This window comes from Babylonia areolata, chromosome 5 (genome assembly GCF_041734735.1).
Source record: "Babylonia areolata isolate BAREFJ2019XMU chromosome 5, ASM4173473v1, whole genome shotgun sequence".
Lineage (NCBI taxonomy): Eukaryota > Metazoa > Mollusca > Gastropoda > Neogastropoda > Buccinidae > Babylonia > Babylonia areolata.
The window spans coordinates 25848685-25856184 of NC_134880.1; the positions used below are offsets into that span (position 1 = coordinate 25848685).

Sequence of the window (7500 nt, forward strand, 5' to 3'; positions counted from 1 at the left end):
GACATTGTTTTATTGCCATTGACAATACTATCCTTCGGCAAAGTGGACAATGTATGAACAAAAGAATAACGGCGGTTTACAGAGAAACTGACACATTGCTAAGAGTAAAAAGAAAATCAACGACAAACAACAACAACAACAACGAAGTCATAAAATACAACATATTGTTAAGATTAAAATGGAAAATTAAAAAAAAAAAGCTCGACCATTCAACTTTTTACAAAGTCATTCAAACTTATAAACTGTGGAACTGGAATCAGGGTAACAGTGTGTTTTTTTCGAAAACTATAAGGTTTCCGAAGAAAATTTCTTTTTCCGACAATCCCAAGCTAGGGCTATGTATTTCGCCAGTGATCTTATTCTTACTTCATCACCTATCAAAAGCGTACTGGTAAGGTTCATGTTCTCTAAGTTTTCACCGTTGAAAATGGAGCATTTCTTTCGAATTTCTTCATAATACTTACACATAAACAGGAAATGAGTTTCATCTTAAACTGAAGCACCACACATTGGACAAGGGGACCGTGCGGACGTGTCAGCAGAGAACCCCTTTTTTGACTCACTTGTGTAAACAAAGTGAGTCTATGTTTTAACCCGGTGTTCGGTTGTGTGTGTGTGTGTGTGTGTGTGTGTGTGTCCGTGTGTCTGTGTCCGTGGTAAACTTTAACATTGCCATTTTCTCTGCAAATACTTTGTTAGTTGACACCAAATTTGGCATAAAAATAGGGAAAATTCAGTTCTTTCCAGTCATCTTGTTTAAAACAATATTGCACCTCTGGAATGGGCACAAAAAAAATATAAAAAAAGAAGCCTAATTATATGCAAACTGCATTTACTGTTATATTTATATTTTTTTGTATTCTCTAAACTTGGCACTTTGATCTGATATTCTGACACAACAACAAGAGCAGTCATTATTATCATTTTTTGTTCAAACAGGAACTTCTTTTGCTAAGCATGGAATTTTTATTTATTTTGCAAACGTTTTGGGGCAGATAGTAAAAAAGGGAAATTACTCTGTAATTAATGCTAGGGGACTTAATTTATCACAAGTGAGTCTTGAAGGCCTTGCCTCTCTTGTTTATATTAGCATTTAGGCCTAAAGTTCTAAGTCTGAATCGAACCAGGCTTGTTCTGTGCCATTTATTACCTATCACTTTAATGCATTTTTCTGTCTGAAAAATGTTCTTAAAAGAGAGGAGCCAATTGTATTTTTCTGACTCTTCAATGTGGGCATGCTAATCCTGTTTGTACGAATTAATTAATATGTCGTTAAATTCCGCGAGAAATATTCGATCATTGCCAACACCCTGATACATCTAGACAAACCCGAAGCCCTATGTGGTTAAAACATTCTTTACAAAAAAAAGCCCAATTTTCATTCCCAGAATCTAATTGATTTAGCACCATTTCATAATCGTGTCTGCTTATTCTTGTCAGTGGGAGCTGTATTAATTTAAGCCAGTATCTAATACATTTGATCTTTGTTTTTATGTGTAGTGGGCATCGTCCAGTTTCACCATATAACATTTTATTGTACGAATGCAAAGATACCGAAACGAGACGTTTAACTGCATATGAATAATTTTTTTCCATTTCTTGATGATCGTACAATCCCCAGATTTCTGCACCATATGTTAAAATTGGTTCAATTTGTGAGTCAAATAGTTTCCAGAATATAGAGAACTCGATACAGTTCAGTTTTTTATTTTATTATTTCATTTTTTTTTTTAAAGATCTTATAATCTCCATTACCCCCTTCTTTCCTTTTCTACAACTTTCCATCCCTTAATGACCCAATATCGAGAAGGGAAATTGAGAGAGAGAGAGAGAGAGAGAGAGAGAGAGAGAGAGAGAGAGAGAGAGAGAGAGAGAGAGAGGAGTTATGAAAGCCATATCCCTGGTAATTTACATACTGTTCAAAAGCCATGCCCGTAAAGCGATATCTGCTCGCTTTATTTGGGCATTGTGATGTATGTGGCTGGTGTAAACTATTGGGCTTCGTTTTGAATTGTGAATTATTTAGTAGGTAATGTGATGCATTTTATGCATAATGAGTGCTGTGTTTTGTTTTTCATGTCTTACTGTTTAGCTGGATGTCTGCCAGAGGTTAAAGGTTTTCATTTCAGTGTTTAAATGCATGTAATTACTTGTCGGGTTTTGTATTGTACAGAGCAGTTGAGTGTGATTTACATGGAAAGGCGCTCTACAAGTTATTATTATTCGCGTATGCACACACACACACACACACATACACACACGTACACACACACACACACACACACTCTCTCTCTCCCTCTCTCTCTCTCTGTCTGTCTGTCTGTCTGTCTCAAACACACATCTCTATGTACATTTACACACACACACTACTCTCTCATTCCCTCTGCACACACACACACACACACACACACACACACACACACACACACACACACACACACACACACACACACACACACACACACACACTTTATTCAAGGACTCACAGGTACTTTAGAGTAAAGTTAATCACATGTGCAAAACGCACGCTTTTTTAAACATGACTAATGGGTACTTTAAAGTACAGCTCACCCGGGGTGCACAAAGTGCACGTTTTTTTTTTATAATAAAAATTGACTCACCAACAAGCTTCCCGATCCCCATTGGACAAAGTCAATAATCCTGTCTCCTTCACCTGCGAAATCATGGATGTAGTTTACATTCTGTCTGACAGCCAGTTCGTGCAACGAGTTTTATGTGGGAGAAACTTTAAAAGTACACTTGTGAACGATGACTTCTTCCACCACCTCGGAGATAACAGTTCAAAGCGATACATCAGTAGCGATGCCCATCATCGCAGCACGCACCACGCAACCTCTCTCCTGTGAGGATGGATCAACAGCGTCAAAACCCTGGTCGTGGTGATGGATTAGATTGTAGAAAAAAACAACAACAAGATATACAGAAAGGATGATCAATGACCGTTCGGGAAAACCCTGTAACCCCATGGACTCTTTGCTGCTTCATTTTCTTCGTCTTCTTCCTTCTTCTTCGTTCGTGGGCTGCAACTCCCACGTTCACTCGTATGTACACGATTGGGCTTTTACGTGTATGACCGTTTTTAATCATGACATGTAGGCAGCCATACTCCGTTTTCGGCGGAGAGGTGTATGCTGGGTATGCTATTGCTTCCATAACTCACCGAACGCCGACATGGATTACAGGATCATTAACGTGCGTATTTGATTTGCTGCTTGCCTATACACAAGAAGGGGGTTCACGCACAAGCAGGTCTGCATAAATGTTGACCTGGGAGATTGGAAAAATCTCTACCCTTTACCCACCAGGCGCCGTTACCGAGATTCGAACCCGGGACCCTCAAATTGAAAGTCTAACGCTTTAACCACTCGGCTGTTGAGCCGGTCGCTTCATTTTCTGTCCAGCCTTGCTGTTGCACGCTTCAGAACTAAGGCATACGATGAGTCTTTGACTTGAAATGTTGTGTCTTACTTCATTTTTTTCCATAGAGGCATTCATTTCCATTCCATTTATAAGTACAGCAAATAATATAATGTTCGAATGAAAGTCTTGTGAGCCTGGAGATGAGTTCCATGATATATATATATATATATATATATATATATATATATATATATGAGCCTGGAGATGAGCTCAATTATATATATATATATATATATATTTGACTCCCCTTCCCTCTCCGCCACCACCCCCGCAAAAAAAGAGAATTTTTTTTAAAGACTTGCAAATATTTTTTGAGGTTCTGCAGACTGTTCTCAAAACACACACACACACACACACACACACACGCACGCACGCACGCACGTACACACATATACAAACGTAAACGCATACAAAAAAAACACACGCATGCATAAATCATCAACACCCCCTCCCACATGAACACGAAAATGAGAACGAACACCCACCCACCCACCCACACACACACACACACACACACACACACACACACACGCTATCCCCATCCCTCCGTAATCAGCCCACCCACCCACTCCCTGACCCCTTCTCCGACTGTCGTGCCATCCTTTGCCATCGTTTTACTTACATTCGTGGCCAGAGGTTCCATGAGATACAGAAAAAGAAAAAGAAAAAAAGGAAAGAAAGAAAGAAAGAAAAGAAAAGATATATAGATAGACAGGTAGACAGAGAAGAAGAACAACAACAACAAGAACAAGAACAAGAGGACGGGAAGGAAGAAGAAAAAGAAGAAGAAGAAGAGGAGGAGGAGGAGGAGGACAAGAAGAAGAAGAAGGATAAGAAGAAGAAGCTGAAGAAGAAGAAGAAGAGGAGGAGGAGGAGGGGGTGGAAGAAGAAGAAGAAGAGGAGGAGGAGGAGGGGGAGGAGGAGGAGAGGAGGAGGAGAGGAGGAGGAGGAGGACAAGAAGAAGAAGGAGAAGAAGAGGAGGAGGGGTGGAAGAAGAAGAAGAAGAAGAGGAGGAGGAGGAGGAGGAGGAGGAGGAGAAGGAGGAAGAGGAGGAGGAGGAGGAAGAAAAAATACTTCCACCAAGACGCCTTTACTGCAGCCTGCGTAGTGAAATCCAGACGCATACATTTCTTCCTGTCTTCCGGGTTTTGTATGCCCCGAGAGAGAAACATAATCAGGAAGAGAGAGAAACATAATCGTCAAAGTTTGGGGAGTGCATAGTACTTCACCACGCAAACTTATTCCCAAGAAAGAGTTCGCACAGCTCAGCAGTTTCCTCTTCCTCTATGGACGGAAAGAAGTCAATTTACCCATAGGGGAGGGATATACCTGGTAACGGAGACGTTCTAAAACGGGGACGCATGGAGACGAGAGACCCACGGACGGGAATATATTTGTATTTGTTTGTATCTGTATTTCTTTTTATCACAACAGATTTCTCTGTGTGAAATTCGGGCTGCTATCCCCAGGAAGAGCGCGTCGCTACACAACAGCGCCACCCATTTTTAAAAACTTTTTTCCTGCGTGCAGTTTTATTTGTTTTTCCTATCGAAGTGGATATTTCTACAGAATTTTACCAGGAACAACCCTTCTGTTGCCGTGGGTTCTTTTACGTGCGCTAAGTGCATGCTGCACACGGGACCTCGGTTTATCGTCTCATCCGAATGACTAGCGTCCAGACCACCACTCAAGATCTAGTTTTAATTATCCTTTCACTCCTATTGGAGTATGGAGGATTACAAAATAAACATTTCCAAATACACAACAATGTCACATAAAAGTTGAGAAAACACAAATGTCTTTTAACTCCAAAAGTATAACTGGGCAACATTTGCAAATCTAATCATCTTACTTACGGCTAAAATGACTTTTTTGCCTCCTTTGAGCATATTACAAAAAATTGAAAACCGATTTTGGAGACAAATATTTTTTAGGAACATATCTATTTCGTAACTGATCACAATTGGGACATTCCATTATAAAATGAAACTCATCACCAATCACAGACATGTTACAAACCTTACAACTTCGAAATCTAAAGAAGCTGATAACGTAATTATCAGGCGAGATTTCACAGAATACATAAAAGACAAAATGCAAAGAGACAGGGGACACTCCTCGTCCTTCATCGTCATCAATATAAACAAAATAGTCTCAAAGTCTGTGGCCTTTCATGCCCTGCTCTCATGGTGACCTCAGTTTCGATGCCCCTCCACTTCCGTGCTTGGGGTGAGTCCTGTCAATGTCGTCAGTGTCGGCAGATTCATGGGGGGCTGTTGTTTGAGGGACGTGGTGGCGGTCTCCACTCTGGGTCCGCGACTAAGCTATTATTGTCGTTAGTATGGGGCTTAGTAGGTGGTGTCCTAAGTACGTTAAATCAGAACAGGCACCACTGAACACCACCGAAGTGACTCAGCAGCAGTGCAGGGTCTCCTCTGGTGTGTGGCCTCCTGGCGACTTAACGTCGATGGTTCCCTGTGGACTGCCGACGCTGGAACTGCGACGGACGAACCCGGGTGTGGCCGTGTATGAGGGAATCTAAATAAACGGCGTGGAAGTAATGCCACTGAAACGGTGCAGATGATGGGGCAGAAAAAAAGAGACAGAGGACACATACATGGGCCGCAACAAAGAAGGGATACATAGATACAGAGATACATGGAGACGGTAAACACTGTGACGAGAATACAGAGAGACGGAGACACACATACACGATAATACATAGAATACACAGAGACGGAATATAACACATAAACGGAAAACACAGAGAAAGGGTATACACATATATGCTCCACAAAAAAAGAACAGGTATATAGAGATGGGAACGACTTAGAAATGTAGACACACAGATACGAGAATACAGAGACAGAATTCACACAGACGGAATACAAGTGGACGGAATACACAGAAAAAGAATATACATACATGCACAACAAAGTCGTACATAGAGACGGGTACACTGTGAAGGGAATTCATAGGGACAGAGATACTTAGCGAAGTAGTTTCGCATGTGCGGGAATACACAGATTACACAGAGACGGAACACATCTAGACGGAATACACACACAAACAGGGTATGTATACACATACAGGCGCTACAAAGAGAAAGGAATACAGCGATACGAGAATACACAGAGACGGAAATACACTGTGACGAGAATACAGACAGACGGAGACAGAGACGTGGACATACGCAGATACAGAATGCACAGAGACGGAAATACACATACAGAGTCGGGTTACACATACATAGGCTACATAGAGACGGGATACATAGAGATGTATTACTCTGTAACAGGAATACATATAGACGGAATACACTGTGATGGGACACATTTTGACGAGAAGCACTGTGGTGGTAATACATAAAGACGGGATACTCTGTAACGTGAATACATAGAGACGGGATAAACTATGACGGGATACTTAGAGACGGGATACCCTGTAACGGGAATACATAGAGACTGAGAAAAACAGCGATGCGTACACACAGAGAACGGATACACAGAGACGGGATACACAGAGACAGGGATACACAGAGACGGGATACACAGAGACAGGGATACACAGAGACAGGGATACAGAGGAGCAGGTATGCACATGAACACTGAGGGACGGGGGACTCATACTCCTGCCAACTGAAGGAGGAAACTCGTTAGCTGAAGGGAGGACATGAGGGACACATGTGTCCCCAGGCAGATGGCGGTAACAGGTGGCGATCGAGGAGGAGATGCACACACGACTTCCTTGTTCCACGATTCCAGCTCCCGAGAAAGAAGGAGGAGAAGAAGAAGAGGAGGAGGAGGAGGAGAAGGAGGAAAAAGAAGAAGAGGGTGACAAGGAGGAGTATGACGTGGTTGACGAAGAAGAAGAAGGAGGAGGAGAAGGAGGAGGAGGAGTATGAGGAGGAGGAGGAGGAGGAGGAAGAGAAGAAGAAGAAGAAGAAGAAGAGCAGGAGGAGGAAGAGAAGAAGAAGAAGAAGAAGAAGAGCAGGAGAAGAAGAAGAAGAAGAGGAGGAGGAGGAGGAGGAGAAGACGAAGAAGAAGAAGACAACAACAA

The 7500-nt window shown here is 41.9% G+C and overlaps 1 protein-coding gene across 1 annotated transcript in view; it reads right to left on the reverse strand.

The window, feature by feature from the left end:
* Positions 1 to 7500, reverse strand: part of LOC143282233 (neuropeptide receptor 15-like) — a 109660-nt gene that overhangs the window by 22696 nt on the left and 79464 nt on the right. The gene's annotated exons all lie outside the window — the stretch shown is intronic.